Here is a 17918-nt window from a genome sequence, read left to right on the forward strand (position 1 = left end):
AATTTTTTTGGCAAATATTGTTCAGGACATTGAGCTGGTCATTTTGAGTACTAGTGGTCTAGAGTACCTGTTTTCAAATTGAACTTACGTATGATTGAGTGTGTTTGATTATGCGCGACATAAGCGATTTATGTGAATAACTTCTGAACTACACAGAGTTGATAATTTTTTTGGTAAATATTATTCAGGACATTGATATGTTCATTTTTAATACTAGTGGTCAAGGGTACCTGTTTTCAAATTGAATTTACGTACGATTGAGTGCGTTTGATTATGTGCGGCATAAGCGATTTACGTGAATAACCCAGGACCACAAGTAGTCAAAATAAACATCTCAAAGTCCTGATCAAAATTTTACCCAAACAATATCCACTCTATGTATAATTAACCATACATGAAAATCGAATAGCTAACTAATAACAAATAGCTAACTGCCATATATGAAAATCGAATAGCTAACTAATAACTAATAGCTAACTGCCATACATGAAAATCGAATAGCTAATAACTAATAGCTAACTGCAGACTAACTTGAGTCCGGTGAGTCCAGGCTGGAACTTCAGACTTAAATAAGTTGTCCACTACAATAATTTTTTTTTTTTCATAAATCTTGCAATTATGTGCTACTGAAAACATCCACTGTCTTTATTTTAGCAATATTACCTTTTATCATGCTGTAGCAGCACATCTTCAGTGCTGGATCTAGCTCTCATGGGGTTAATCGACAACTTCCTTTCTCCTGAGTTATTGTGCTCTAATACTACAAGTTCCATGATGCATTGCACTGCCACTAAGCAGGAACCTCCTCTAGCTTCAAAAAGATTTGTGATGTCATTTCTGTCCAACCTCCTCTTTTACATTTGTCCAACGCACACTCCATTACACACAGATGTCTCTCTCTAACATCATGTCCTCCCTCTATCTGAAACTGAACCTGTCAAAAACTGAACTCCTCGTGTTCTCTCCCTCTACTAACCTACCTTTGCCTGACATTGCCATCTCCGTGTGCGGTTCCACCATTACTCCAAAGCAACATGCCCGCTGCCTTGGGGTCATCCTTGATTCCAAGCTTTCATTCATCCCCCACATCCGATCACTGGCTCGCTCTTCCTATCTGCATCTCAAAAACATTTCTAGAATTCGCCCTTTTTTTACTTTCGACTCTGCAAAAACTATTACTGTCTCACTTATTCATTCTCGTCTGGACTATTGTAACTCTCTACTAATCGGCCTCCCTCTTACCAAACTCTCCCCGCTCCAATCTGTCCTGAATGCTGCTGCCAGAATCATATGCCTCACCAACCATTACACCGATGCCTCTACCTTGTGCCAGTCATTACACTGGCTACCCATCCACTCCAGAATCCAGTACAAAACTACTACCCTCATCCACAAAGCACTCCATGGCTCAGCACCACCCTACATCTCCTCTCTGGTCTCAGTCTACCACCCTACCCGTGCCCTCCGCTCCGCTAATGACCTCAGGTTAGCATCCTCAATAATCAGAACCTCCCATTCCCGTCTCCAAGACTTTACACGTGCTGCGCCAATTCTTTGGAATGCACTACCCAGGTTAATACGATTAATCCCCAATACACCACAGTTTTAAGCGTGCCCTAAAAACGCATTTGTTCAGACTGGCCTACCGCCTCAACGCATTAACCTAACTATCCCTGTGTGGCCTAAAAAAAATAAAAAAATAAATAAAAATAAACATTATCAGGTTCCTCTCATCATGTTCTCATACACTTTATGCAGTTAATAGCCCTCTGTGTCTGTACTGCTACATACTTAGGCAGTTAACTGGTTCATGCAGCTTTACATGAACACCCGAGCCTTACACTATGGCTGGTCCGAACAACTAAAGCAATTGTTACCATCCACCTCTCGTGTCTCCCCTTTTCCTCATAGTTTGTAAGCTTGCGAGCAGGGCCCTCATATCTCCTGGTATCTGTTTTGAACTGTGATTTCTGTTATGCTGTAATGTCTATTGTCTGTACAAGTCCCCTCTATAAGTTGTAAAGCGCTGCGGAATATGTTGGCGCTATATAAATAAAAATTATTATTATAGATAGATAGATAGATAGATAGATACAGAGATATAGGATGGATAGATAGATACATACAGATATATCTATATATCTATGTCTATTTCCATAGATATGTCCATATCCATGTTTCTAAACCCCCTTCACCCCTGGAGCTTTTTTCGTTTATCTCTCCCCTTCTTTCCAGAGCCATAATGTTTCCATCAATATGGCCATGTGAGGGCTTATCTTTTGCGGGACAAGTTCTACTTTTGAACGACACCATTGGTTTTACCATGTCGTGTAACAGAAAATGTGAAAAAAAAGTCAAAGTGCGATGAAATTGCAAAAAAAGTGCAATCCCACACTTGTTTTTTGCTTGGCTTTTTTGCTAGGTTCACTAAATGCTAAGGCTGTGCACACGTTGCGGATTTGATTGCAGATCCGCAGGGTTTTTTGCTGCCCAGAGTTGCATCAAATCCGCAGTGTAGTGCTCAACCAATGTAAGTCTATGGGAGCAGCAGACTTGTTGTGCACATGCTGCGGAAAAAGACACACCGAAACGCAGCTTTTTTTTTTCAGCAGCATATCACTTCTTTTTTTGCCAAACTGCAGCGTTTCTGTACCCATAGACTTTCATTGAGTCGGGCACATCTGCAGCAAAACCGCAGATGTAAAAAAGAGCTGCAGTTTAGATGCGGATGTGGGTCCGAGAAACGCTGCAGTTCGGGAGGAGGGAAGTGTGTGGGCGGTGATGGTGTGCGTGTATGTGTGTGCGGACGGGGTCTGCGGGACTGTTCGGGTGTGTGCGGGACTGTTCGGGTGTGTGCGGGGCTGTGCGGGGGGTCTTTTGGGGTGTGTGCAGGCATCATCTGATGGGACTACAAGTACGCAGCATCCAATTTGCAGCTAATTTGGATGTAATCTGGACAGTGGACACGCACCCTACACTATCCATACATCTATCAATAGATATATCTATCCAGATATATCTATAGATAGATATAGGAATAGATAGATGTATGCATCTATAGATCTATCTATATGTAGCTCTGTCTATCCATTTCATCTATCATCTATATGTCTATCTATCTGTGTGTAATTGAGTGTGGGTTGGACAAATGTAAAAGAGGAGGTTGGACAATAATGACATCACAAATCTTTTTTTTGTTCAATAATACATCTTTATTTAGCTTTCAAAAATGCATACAAAAACGCACAAAAAACACGCAAAAACCGCACCAAAAAAAATTAAAAAATGCATCAAAAGCGCGAAAAAACTCCACAAAAAAACTGCATCAAAACTGCAGCAAAAACTGCATCAAAACCGCACCAACAACAGCATCAAAACTGCACCAAAAACTGTATCAAAACCCCACCAACAACAGCATCAAAACCGCACCAAAAACTGCATCAAAACCGCATCAAAACCGCACCAAAAACTGCATCAAAACCGCACCAAAAACGGCATCATAAGGGTATGTGCACACGCTGCGGATTTTGCTGCGGAACCGCAGCGTTTCCGCAGCTGCGGGTCCGCAGCGGTTTCCCATGAGTTTACAGTACAATATAAACCTATGGGAAATGAATTCCGCAGTGTACATGCTGCGGAAAAAACGAGCGGAAACGCATCGGTTTATATACCGCAGCATGTCATTTCTTTGTGCGGATTGCGCTGCGGGTTTACACCTGCTCCAATAGAAAACTGCAGGTGTAAATCCGCAGCGGAAACCGCTATAGAAACCGCGATAAATCCGCAGTAATAACCACAGCGGTTTTGCACTGCGGATTTATCAAATCCGCTGCAGAAAATTCCGCAGCGGAATCCGCAGCGTGGGCACATGGCCTAAACGCACAAAAAACTGCTTCAAAACCGCACCAAAAACTGCATCAAAACCACACCAAATACTGCATCAAAACCGCACCAAATACTGCATCAAAAGTTCGCCAAAAACTGCATAAAAAAGCATCAAAAACCTGAATCAAAACCACGCAAAAAAGCACCAAATACTGCAGCAAAAACTGAATCAAAACCGCGCAAAAACCACACCAAAAACTGCATCAAAACTGCTCCAAATATTGCATCAAAAATGCACCAAAAATGCATCAAACCCTCACCAAGAACTGTATCAAAAACTGCAGCAAAACGGCACCAAAAACAGCATCAAAACCGCACCAACAACAGCATCAAAACCGCACCAAATACTGCATCATAACCGCACCAAAAACTGCATCAAAACAGCACCAAATACTGCATCAAAACCACACCAAATACTGCATCAAAACTGCACCAAAAACTGAATCAAAACCGCACCAAAAACAGCATCAAAACCGCACCAAAAACTGCATCAAAACCGCACCAAAAACTGCATCATAACCGCACCAAAAACTGCATCAAAACTGAATCAAAAACTGCATCAAAACTTCACCAAACACTGCATAAAAAAGCATCAAAAACCTGAATCAAAACCACGCAAAAAACCGCACCAAATACTGCAGCAAAAACTGAATCAAAACCACGCAAAAACCGCACCAAGAACTGCATCAAAACCACACAAAAAACCCGCATGAAAACCACGCAAAAAATATGAAAAAAACGTGAAAAAAATGCATAAAAAACGCAGCTGCGTTTTCAGCAAGGAGATGCAGATTTTGTGCAGAAAATTCTGCACCCAAATCTGCAACGTGTGCACACAGCATAAAATTGACCTGCCATTATGATTTTCCAGGTCATTACGAGTTCATAGACACCAAACACGTGTAGATTATTTTTTATCTAAGTGGTAAAAAAAAATTCAAAACTTTGCTAAAAAGAAATAAAATAATTGCGCCGTTTTCCGATACCCGTAGCGTCTATATTTTCTGAGATATTGGGTCGGGTGAGGGCTAATTTTTTGCTCGCCGAGCTGACGTTTTTAATGATACCACTTTTGTGCAGATACGTTCTTTTGATTGCCCATTATTGCATTTTGATGCAATGTCGCGGCGACCAAAAAAACATAATTTTTTTGGTTGTAATGAAAACAACTGACATGTTGCTCACCGCCGAAGCCCACCTCAAAGCGTTGGGATAATGCCAGCTGATGTACTATTCCGTCAGCTGGCAGAAAGGGGTTAATGAACAATATGTTTCAGTTAAAAAAAAACGAAGAAAAAAAAATATGGCGTGGGCTCCCGCGAAATTTTCTGCGCCAGAGGGGGAAAGCCGACAGCCGAGGGCCAATATTTGTAGCCTGCTATGAATATCAGCCCGCAGCTGTCTGCGTAGCCTTTACTGGCTATTAAAATAGGGGGACCCCCCAAAAAAATGACGTGGGGTCCCCCTATATTTCATAGCCAGAAAGGCTACGCAGACAGCTGCGGGCTGATATTCATAGCCTAGAGAGGGGCCATGGATATTGGCCCTCCCCCCAGCTACAAATACCAGTCCGCAGCCGCCCCAGAAATGGCGCATCTGTAAGATGCGCCAATTCCGGCACTTAGCCCCTATCTTCCCACTCCGGTGTAGCGGTGGGATATGGGGTAATAAGGGGTTAATGTCACCTTGCTATTGTAAGGTGACATTAAGCCGGGTTAATAACGGAGAGGCGTCAATAAGACGCCTATCCGTTATTAATCCAATAGTATTAAAGGATTAATAAAACACACCCACATTAGGAAAAAAGTATTTTAACCCCTTCACCCCCAGAGCTTTTTCCGTTTTTTCGTTTTTGTTTTTCGCTCCCCTACTTCCCAGAACCATAACTTTTTTATTTTTCAGTCAATATGGCCATATGAGGGCTTATTTTTTGCGGGACGAGATGTACTTTTGAACGATACCATTGGTTTTACCATGCCATGTAACAGAAAATGGGAAAAAAATTCCAAGTGTGATGAAATTGCAAAAAAAAGTGCAATCTCAGACTTGTTTTTCGTTTGGCTTTTTTGCTAGGTTCACTAAATGCTAAAACTAACCTGCCATTATGATTCTCCAGGTCATTACGAGTTCATAGACACCTAACATGTCTAGTTTATGTTTTATCTAAGTGGTGGATACAAATTCCAAAGTTTGCAAAAAAAAAAAAAAAGTGTGCGATTTTCCGATACCCGTAGCGTCTCCAATTTTCGTGATCTGGGGTCAGGTGAGCGCTTCTTTTTTGCATGCCAAGCTGTCATTTTTAATGATACCATTTTGGTGTAGATACGTTCTTTGATCGCCCGTTATTGCACTTTAATGCAATGTCGCGGCGACCAAAAAACCATAATTTTGGCGTTTTTATTTTTTTTCTCGCTACGCCATTTAGTGGTCAGGTTAATCCTTTGTTTTTATTGATAGATCGGGCGATTCTGAACGCGGTGATACCAAATATGTGTAGGTTTGATTTTTTTTTAATTGTTTTATTTTGATTGGGGCGAAAGGGGGGTGATTTAAACTTTTATATATTTTTTATATTTTTAAACACTTTTTTTTTTTATTTTGGCATGCTTCAATAGCCTCCATAGGAGGCTAAAAGCATGCACTACACGATCGGCTCTGCTACATAGAGGTGAAGTACAGATCACCTCTATGTAGTAGAAATGGTGGTGTACTTTGAGCGCCGACCACAGGGTGGCGCTCAAAGCAATCGGCCATCAACAACCATAGAGGTCTCAAGGAGACCTCTGGTTGTTATGGCAATGCACCGCTGACCCTTGATCATGTGACGGGGGTCAGCGGTGTGAGCACTTCCGGCCGTGCAGCCGGGAGCGCTAGTTAAATGCCGCTGTCAGCGCTTGACGGCGGCATTTAACTAGTTAATGGGGGCGGGCGGATCGCGATTCCGCTCGCGCTCATTGCGCACACATGTCAGCTGTACAAAACAGCTGACATATTGCGGCTTTAAGGTGGGCTCACCGCCGGAGCCCACCTTAAAGCAGGGGATCTGCCAGCTAACGTACTATTCCGTCAGCTGGCAGAAAGGGGTTAATATTCTTCATTTAAGCATACTTACCATACTTCGGCACCTGCAAAAAATGTAAAATAATAAACCGTATACTACCTGTCCACCGTAGTCCAATTAATAACAAGTGTCCCATGACGATCTCCCCTATAGAACAGTGACATCGGGTGATGTCACTGCTCTATAGGACCCTATGTGACACACTGACAGGAGACAATGGCTCCTGCAGTGCATCACTGAGAGGTTACTATAGTTCACTGGTCTCACTTTATGGCAAAAAGCTGCGTGGGAACTTTCTCACACAGCAATGCCAAAAGTGAGACTAGGGACTATTTTCTCACAGGGGCGTAGGAATACATTGTGGGGAAAACATTGTGGAAGGATACCTTCCATCATTGTATTCCTGGAGCCCCTGGAGAGCGGTCGCATCAGCTGATGCTCCTGCTCTCCACGGGAGATCGGCGAGGGACACTCGTTTTAATTGGATTTCTGCGGATCAGGGAGTATAGTGTTTGTTTATTATTTTAATATTTTTTACAGGTAACACTGGCTTCGAGGAACAAAGTGACAAGTGATAGTGAGTATGTACTCTATGTTTTATGTACTGTACGTCTGTATGTATGTTGTATGTATGTACTGTATGTATGTACTGTATGTGGCATGTTGCATGTCGTATGTTGCATGTCGTCGCATGTTGCATGTTTCATGTCACATGTTGCATGTCGTCACATGTTGCATGTTCTCGCATGGTGCATGTCGCATATCACATGTCTCATGTTGCATGTTGTCGCATGTCACATGTTGTCACATGTCGCATGCCCTCGCATGTTGTATGTCGCATTTCGTCGCATGTCACATGTTGCATGTTGTTGCATGCCGTCGCATGTTGCATGTTGTCGCATGTCGTTGCATGTCGTCGCATGTCACATGTTGCATGTCATTGCATGTCGTCGTATGTTGTCGAATGTTGCATGTCGCCGCATGTCACATGTCGCATGTCGTCGCATGTCGTCGCATGTTGCATGTCGTCGAATGCTGCATGTCGTCGCATGTTGCATGTCACATGTTGTCATATGTCGCATGCTGCCACATGTTGCATTTCGCATGTCATCTCATGTCACATGTCGCATGTCGCATGTTGTCACATGTTGCATGTTGACGCATGTCACATGTCGTTGCATGTCACATGTTGTTGCATGTTGCATGTGGCATGTTGCATGTCGTCGCATGTTGCATGTAACATTTTGCATGTCATATGTCGCATTCCCTCTCATGTCGCCACATGTTGCATGTCACATGGTGTATGTTGTATGTCTGTATGTACTGTGTCTGCATGTTGTATGTACTGTATGTCTGTATGTACAGTCATGGCCAAAAGTATTCACACCCCTGCAATTCTGTCAGATAATACTCAGTTTCTTCCTGAAAATGATTGCAAACACAAATTCTTTGGTATTATTATCTTCATTTAGTTTGTCTTAAATGAAAAAAAGACAAAAAGAATTGTTCTAAAGCCAAATTGGATATAATTCCACACCAAACATAAAAAAGGGGGTGGACAAAAGTATTGGCACTGTTCGAAAAATCATGTGATGCTTCTCTAATTTGTGTAATTAACAGCACCTGTATCTTACCTGTGGCACCTAACAGGTGTTGGCAATAACTAAATCACACTTTCAGCCGGTTAACATGGATTAAAGTTGACTCAACCTCTGTCCTGTGTCCTTGTGTGTACCACATTGAGCATGGAGAAAAGAAAGAAGACCAAAGAACTGTCTGAGGACTTGAGAAACCAAATTGTGAGGAAGCATGAGCAATCTCAAGGCTACAAGTCCATCTCTAAAGAACTGAATGTTCCTATGTCTACCGTGCGCAGTGTCATCAAGAAGTTTAAAGCCCATGGCACTGTGGCTAACCTCCCTAGATGTGGACGGAAAAGAAAAATTGACAAGAGATTTCAATGCAAGATTGTGCGGATGTTGGATAAAGAACCTCGACTAACATCCAAACAAGTTCAAGCTGCCCTGCAGTCCGAGGGTACAACAGTGTCAACCCGTACTATCCGTCGGCGTCTGAATGAAAAGGGACTCTATGGTAGGAGACCCAGGAAGACCCCACTTCTTACCCCGAGACATAAAAAAGCCAGGCTGGAGTTTGCCAAAACTTACCTAAAAAAGCCTAAAACGTTTTGGAAGAATGTTCTCTGGTCAGATGAGACAAAAGTAGAGCTTTTTGGGCAAAGGCATCAACATAGAGTTTACAGGAGAAAAAAAGAGGCATTCAAAGAAAAGAACACGGTCCCTACAGTCAAACATGGCGAAGGTTCCCTGATGTTTTGGGGTTGCTTTGCTGCCTCTGGCACTGGACTGCTTGACCGTGTGCATGGCATTATGAAGTCTGAAGACTACCAACAAATTTTGCAGCATAATGTAGGGCTCAGTGTGAGAAAGCTGGGTCTCCCTCAGAGGTCATGGGTCTTCCAGCAGGACAATGACCCAAAACACACTTCAAAAAGCACTAGAAAATGGTTTGAGAGAAAGCACTGGAGACTTCTAAGGTGGCCAGCAATGAGTCCAGACCTGAAACCCATAGAACACCTGTGGAGAGATCTAAAAATGGCAGTTTGGAGAAGGCACCCTTCAAATATCAGGGACCTGGAGCAGTTTGCCAAAGAAGAATGGTCTAAAATTCCAGCAGAGCATTGTAAGAAACTCATTGATGGTTACCGGAAGTGGTTGGTCGTAGTTATTTTGGCTAAAGGTTGTGCAACCAAGTATTAGGCTGAGGGTGCCAATACTTTTGTCTGGCCCATTTTTGGAGTTTTGTGTGAAATGATCACATTGATTTGCTTTTTGCTTCATTCTCTTTTGTGGTTTTTCACTTAAGACAAATTAAATGAAGATAATAATACCAAAGAATTTGTGTTTGCAATCATTTTCAGAAAGAAACTGAGTATTATCTGACAGAATTGCAGGGGTGTGAATACTTTTGGCCATGACTGTATGTACGTGTGTGTGTGTGTGTGTGTTGGTTTTTTTTACATTCAACACATTAGCTGGATGATGGGACTACTACTAGAACAGCAAAAAGAAGAGAAGCCAGCACTGCTGAAGGTCAAAACGCAATATCCAAAGTGCACATGCACATAATAAATTCTGACTGTATTTCAAATATGAGATATTTAGCAAATAATTGATCAATTCTTTGAGCTACCCCGCCACTTCACGGCAATCTCATAATGGGGCAGTCCTAACTCTACGTTTTTTATTACACTGTGCCATTACGGCCTCCTAAATGTATTGAGAGTGAGAAAAAAAAAAAAAAAAGGACAAACCACATTAAATAACATTACATGACAAACTGTACCTGGAGCATTGACAGAATCACTCCCTTAGTGCCAGGAAGGCGAGCGCGGATAGAGGCCGATCAGGTCCTGTGCGGACATATCAGATCTGGCCCCCTCACTGCCAAACCAACACCAAAGTTAAAGCATGAAACTGGCTGAGGCACAGCTGCCTAATTGACTAGAGCCTGAGGCAGGGCAGGGCTGCTGTGTGTGTGTGCACAGCAGCCTATCAATCATAGTGAACCCAGACAGAATGGCGCATATGACCCAGCGTGCGCGGCAACAGTGGTGGTCAGCCACATACCAATACATAAGCAAAAAGAAGAGAAGCCAGCACTGCTGAAGGTCAAAACGCAATATCCAAAGTGCACATGCACATAATAAATTCTGACTGTATTTCAAATATGAGATATTTAGCAAATAATTGATCAATTCTTTGAGCTACCCCGCCACTTCACGGCAATCTCATAATGGGGCAGTCCTAACTCTACGTTTTTTATTACATTGTGCCATTACGGCCTCCTAAATGTATTGAGAGTGAGAAAAAAAAAAAAAAAAGGACAAACCACATTAAATAACATTACATGACAAACTGTACCTGGAGCATTGACAGAATCACTCCCTTAGTGCCAGGAAGGCGAGCGCGGATAGAGGCCGATCAGGTCCTGTGCGGACATATCAGATCTGGCCCCCACACTGCCAAACAACACCAAAGTTAAAGCATGAAACTGGCTGAGGCACAGCTGCCTAATTGACTAGAGCCTGAGGCAGGGCAGGGCTGCTGTGTGTGTGTGCACAGCAGCCTATCAATCATAGTGAACCCAGACAGAATGGCGCATATGACCCAGCGTGCGCGGCAACAGTGGTGGTCAGCCACATACCAATACATAAGCAAAAAGAAGAGAAGCCAGCACTGCTGAAGGTCAAAACGCAATATCCAAAGTGCACATGCACATAATAAATTCTGACTGTATTTCAAATATGAGATATTTAGCAAATAATTGATCAATTCTTTGAGCTACCCCGCCACTTCACGGCAATCTCATAATGGGGCAGTCCTAACTCTACGTTTTTTATTACATTGTGCCATTACGGCCTCCTAAATGTATTGAGAGTGAGAAAAAAAAAAAAAAAAGGACAAACCACATTAAATAACATTACATGACAAACTGTACCTGGAGCATTGACAGAATCACTCCCTTAGTGCCAGGAAGGCGAGCGCGGATAGAGGCCGATCAGGTCCTGTGCGGACATATCAGATCTGGCCCCCACACTGCCAAACCAACACCAAAGTTAGGCCGGGGACACACTTAACGTATAAAAAAACGGTCCGTTTTTCACGGCCGAGAATCGCACAAATGTTTCAAAAACAGTGATCCGTGTGCAGTGCGAGGATGCGATTTCCTCGCATCAAATGATCCGTGTGACATCCGTGTGACATCCGTATGGCATCCGTATGCCGAGATTTTCTCGCAAGCTTGCAAAACCAACATCTAATGGATTTATGTGCTCAAATGTTCGGGAAAACACATATACAATATATATATATATATATATATATATATATCATTGAGACACATATATATATATTCTGTATTTATATTTCATTCAGTGCGATATCTGTGAACAGCCGGTAATTCAATTGCCGGCTTTGCATTTCTCCTGCCTAAACCCGACAGGATATGAGACATGGTTTACATACAGTAAACCATCTCATATCCCCATTTTTTTTGCATATTCCACACTACTAATGTTAGTAGTGTGTGTATGCAAAATTTCAGCGCTGTAGCTGCTGAAATAAAGGGTTAAATGGCGGAAAAAATTGGCGTGGGCTCCCGCGCAATTTTCTCCGCCAGAATGGTAAAGCCAGTGACTGAGGGCAGATATTAATAGCCAGGAGAGGGTCCATGGTTATTGGCCCCCCCGTGGCTAAAAACATCTGCCCCCAGCCACCCCAGAAAAGGCACATCTGGAAGATGCGCCTATTCTGGCACTTGGCCACTCTCTTCCCACTCCCTGTAGCGGTGGGATATGGGGTAATGAAGGGTTAATGCCACCTTGCTATTGTAAGGTGACATTAAGCCAGATTAATAATGGAGAGGCGTCAATTATGACACCTATCCATTATTAATCCAATTGTTGGAAAGGGTTAAAAAACACACACACATGATTTAAAAGTAGTTTAATGAAATAAACACAGCGGTTGTTGTAATAATTTATTGTTCTCGCAATCCATCAGGACCACCCTCGCTTGGAAAAATAATAAACGCACAAGATACATACCTTCTGGTGAACCGTCTCATCCCACGAAGTAATCCATCTGAAGGGGTTAACTAATATTACAAGCAGGAGCCCTGCAAATGCAGCTGTGCTCCGTGCCTGTAATCCCCGGCGAATGAATGAAATGTAGGTCATTGACCTACATTTCCTTCAGTCGCGGTGATGCGCCCCTGCTGGATGTTCTCATGAACTGCAGCCTGGGAACTTTTTCCCACGCTCCAGGTCATATGAGGACATCCACCAGGGGGCGCCTCACCGCGACTGAAGGAAATGTAGGTCAATGACCTACATTTCATTCATTCGCCGGGGATTACAGGCACGGAGCACAGCTGCATTTGCAGGGCTCCTGCTTGTAATATTAGTTAACCCCTTCAGATGGATTACTTCGTGGGACGAGACGGTTCACCAGAAGGTATGTATCTTGTGCGTTTATTATTTTTCCAAGCGAGGGTGGTCCTGATGGATTGCGAGAACAATAAATTATTACAACAACCGCTGTGTTTATTTCATTAAACTACTTTTAAATCATGTGAGTGTGTGTTTTTTAACCCTTTCCAACAATTGGATTAATAATGGATAGGTGTCATAATTGACGCCTCTCCATTATTAATCTGGCTTAATGTCACCTTACAATAGCAAGGTGGCATTAACCCTTCATTACCCCATAGCCCACCGCTACAGGGAGTGGGAAGAGAGTGGCCAAGTGCCAGAATAGGCGCATCTTCCAGATGTGCCTTTTCTGGGGTGGCTGGGGGCAGATGTTTTTAGCCACGGGGGGGCCAATAACCATGGACCCTCTCCTAGCTATTAATATCTGCCCTCAGTCACTGGCTTTACCATTCTGGCGGAGAAAATTGCGCGGGAGCCCACGCCAATTTTTTCCGCCATTTAACCCTTTATTTCAGCAGCTACAGCGCTGAAATTTTGCACATACACACTACTAACATTAGTAGTGTGGAATATGCAAAAAAAATGGGGATATGAGATGGTTTACTGTATGTAAACCATGTCTCATATCCTGTCGGGTTTGTGCAGGAGAAATGCAAAGCCGGCAATTGAATTACCGGCTTTTCTATAGAACACCGCTGCGTATTTCTCGCAATGCACACGCATGGTCCGTGTGGAATCCGATTTTTTCTCGCACCCATAGACTTGCATTGGCGAGTCTCGGCCGAGATACGCTGACAATCGCAGCCTGCTGCGAGTTCCCTCGGATCCGAAATACGGTGGAGAAAATATCGGATGATGGGAGCTGAACCATAGATTAACATTGGGCCGAGTGCTATGCGATTTTTTATCGCATAGCACTCGTCCGTATTACGGTCTAGTGTGACCCCGGCCTTAAAGCATGAAACTGGCTGAGGCACAGCTGCCTAATTGACTAGAGCCTGAGGCAGGGCAGGGCTGCTGTGTGTGTGTGCACAGCAGCCTATCAATCATAGTGAACCCAGACAGAATGGCGCATATGACCCAGCGTGCGCGGCAACAGTGGTGGTCAGCCACATACCAATACATAAGCAGTACAATACAGTCAGAATTTATTATGTGCATGTGCACTTTAGATATTGCGTTTTGACCTTCAGCAGTGCTGGCTTCTCCCCTGCTTTTGCTTCTGGATGGGACTACTACTGTCCCATCATTGGCTAATGTGTCACTCACTGTCACTGTAGCAGGCATCGTCCGATAGGACTTGTAGTCCCATCGGACGACGCCTGCACACAGAGACACACACAGCAATGATGCCTGCAGCAGACCCCAGCACGGCCAGCGGACCCACCGCACCGCCCGGCGTAGCCCCACAGCACATCCCGGCGCCGACACATGCCGGCGCAGGCACCGGCAGATGCCGGCACCACGGCACATCTCGGCGCCGACACATCCCGGCGCAGGCACCGGCACATGCCGGCACCACAGCACATCCAAGCATCACGGCACATCCAAGCATCACGGCACATCCCGACGTGGCACAATGGCAAATCCAGGCACAGCACCATGGCACATCCCGCAGACTCCTCTGCGCCCACCCATCCCAGAACACAGCGTTCACATCCCTACCTACTACCTAGCCCTCTGCTGGATGTCCTCATATGAACTCGAGCGTGGGAACTTTTCACAGGCTCCAGTTCATGAGGACATCCAGCAGAGGGCGCATCACCGCAACTCAAGGTAACTACAGGTCACCCTGCTTTCCATTCATTCCCCTGGTTTTTACAGGCAGGTGCGGCTGCATTAACAGGCTTCTGCTTGTAAAATTAGTTAACCCTTTCAGATGGATTTGCAACGTGGGACAGAACGACAGAAGGTATGGAATATTGTTGTTTGTTTGTTTTTTACTCTGTTTCAGGTGACAAGGGTCTTCAGGTGGATTAAGAGTCTAATAAAATATTACAACAACATCTGTCTTTATTTCATTAAAATACTTTGTAATAATGTGTGTTTTCTTAACCATTTCATACTATTGGATTAATAATGGATAGGTGTCATAATTGACGCCTCTCCGTTATTAATCTGGCTTAATGTCACCTTACAATAGCAAGGTGACATTAACCCTTCATTACCCCATATCCCACCGCTACACGGGAGTGGGAAGAGAGTGGCCAAGTGCCAGAATAGGCGCATCTTCCAGATGTGCCTTTTCTGGGGTGGCTGGGGGCAGATGTTTTTAGCCAGGGGGGGGGCCAATAACCATGGACCCTCTCCAGGCTATTAATATCTGCCCTCAGTCACTGGCTTTACCACTCTGGTGGAGAAAATTGTGCGGGAGCCCACGCCAATTTTTTCCGTGATTTAACCCTTTAATTTAATAGCTAGAGGGCCCAAATTTTGCACATACACACTACTAACATTAGTAGTGTGGAATATGCAAAAAAAAAAGGGATATGAGATGGTTTACTGTATGTAAACCATGTCTCATATCCTGTCGGGTTTGGGAAGGAGATAGCAAAAGCCGGCAATTGAATTGCCGGCTTTTCTCTATAACACCGCTGCGTATTTCTTGCAAGTCACACTGCTGGTTCGTGAGTAATCCATATTTTTCTCGCCCCCATAGACTTTCATTGGCGATTTTTTTGCGCAATACGGTGACAAACGCAGCATGCTGCGATTTTCTACGGCCGTATAATACAGATCCGTAAAATACGGCTGATAGGAGCTGGGCCATAGAGAATCATTGGGCCGTGTGTAATGCGTATTTTACGGACGTATTTTCTTGCGCTCATACGTCCGTAAAACTCGCTAGTGTGACGCCGGCCTAACTGTCCTAAAACCTCTGCCAAACCCGTCACATTTTTGCCCTATGTAATACATTTGTGGTCTTCCCTAGAAATATTAGACACTTTCCCATTCATCTATAAATTAGCTTAATAAACTTGGAACTAAATTAATTAATACAATTGATAATTATCAACGGCTCATTCACACGTTATATTTTCTTATACTAGTGATGATGATATTTTTATTTCTATAGCGCCAACATTTTCTGACCACTTTACAATTAAGCAGGGACATGAACAGACAATAAATATATCACAAAGTGACACAGATCAGCAGGTACAGGAGGAGTGAGGGTCCTGCTCGCAAGCTACAATCTATAAGGAAATAGGGTGGGATGTGCTATCCGTGCTTTTCACAGATAACACTTGTGCCTAAAATAGTGAATGGGGCAGTTCACATGTCCGGGATTGTTTGTAGTCCATACAAAATCATGGAGATATGTTCCATACTGATCCAAACGTCAGAACAAAATTGTCAATGCAAGTCTATGGGTCTGTGTAAAAATCGAACAGAACTGTCATCTTAGTGATGTCCGAGTCCGATCTAAACGTCAGATCAAAATACACATATAGCTCAGCCGTGAGACCACCATCGATCCTGGTCAAGTATCCAACATCTTTGGCTGTGAGGCTATGTGCACACGTCAGGATTTCTTGCAGAAATTTCCTGACCAAAACCGGACATTTTCTGCAAGAAATCCTGTGCGTTTTTTCATGTTTTTCTCGCATTTTTTGTGTGGATTTTTTTGCAGATTTTTCCGGGGGTTCCAAATGCAATAATATGGTGGGAAATCCGCAAAAAATCAGCAAAATTAATGAACATGCTGCGTTTTTTACCGCGATGCATTTTTTTCGCGGGAAAAAAAAGTGACATATGCACAAAAATTGCGGAATGCATTCTAAATGATGGGATGCATATGTATGCGTTTTTATAGCGAAAAAACGCAAAAAATCCGGAAAGTGTGTACATACCCTGAAACAACCCCATATGATCAGGTTTCCTCTACCAAAACTTGACAGTTCCTTCAATGATTGCAGCCATTGGCCCCGTTTTCCCTTGTTTCTTCCAGACCCATTTGCACCCATCAGAGACTAGTCTGTTGCCTTTCATCTCATCGCTCCAAATCACCCATCTTCAATCTTATACTGTCCATTTGTCATACGTTTTTGCAAACTCAAGCCAACGCTTCTCATCACAATAGTGAAGTTGAAGTCTCTCACCTTATTTGCAGCTTCCAGACTTGTGTAACGTCTGCAGGACAATTGATTGATTTTTGTATGGTTATCCTGAGGAAGGAGTCGGTGGAATCTGAAACGCATCAACAATAAACAATACATTTGTGTATAAGACAGCCAAGATGATTGTCTATAAAATGATGGGAGTCTCACGTTGGAAGCAGTAGTGGATGGTGAGATATGGAGCCTGAAAGTCAAAAGGTCAAAACATTGTTACTCTTTTGCTCGTCAGTGTGTTTGTCTTAGGGTATGTGTCCACGGGCCGTTTTACATCCGGAATAGCAGCGGATTGAACGCTGAGCAGAGCCGCAGCATTCAATCTGCCGCGTCCAGATGTTACAGCATAGTGGAGGGGATTTTATGAAATCCCGTCTCCACTATGCGTGCTAATACGCACCCGGCGGCCCTGCGATTCCGGACATGCGGCGCGTCTTTTTAGATCGCAGCATGTCCGTTTACCTTGCTGCGCCGCTGCAAGGTAAATCACAGGGCCCTATGTGTGGGGTGCGATGATGCCGGATGTGTGCAATGAACACATCCGGCATCATCGTGTCTCCAGAAGGGGGCGGGGCTTAGGGCAGAGCGAGTTTTCCGCTCCGCCCAAAGCGCCGGCCATCCTGAACGTGGACACGCACCCTTAGGATCTTCTTGTGTTTTTAGGGGGTTGATTTGTGGTCTGTTTATTTTATACTTATTATTGGTAATTTTTAAAATATATTTATTTGTGTTAATAATTTTTGATATATTATATTACTACTATATTTTTAATACAGATTGTTATATGGAAAAAAATAAATTGAAGAAAAAAAACCTGATATAAACAATAGGTCATTTTCTC

General features: G+C 43.5%; 1 pseudogene; it reads right to left on the bottom strand.

Moving 5' to 3' along the window:
• LOC143785852 (FAST kinase domain-containing protein 1, mitochondrial-like) overlaps positions 1 to 17446 on the bottom strand; it is a 57737-nt pseudogene extending 40291 nt beyond the window's left edge.
• Positions 17447 to 17918: the final 472 nt, after the last annotated feature.

The sequence above is a fragment of the Ranitomeya variabilis genome, chromosome 7 (genome assembly GCF_051348905.1).
Source record: "Ranitomeya variabilis isolate aRanVar5 chromosome 7, aRanVar5.hap1, whole genome shotgun sequence".
NCBI classification, from domain to species: domain Eukaryota; kingdom Metazoa; phylum Chordata; class Amphibia; order Anura; family Dendrobatidae; genus Ranitomeya; species Ranitomeya variabilis.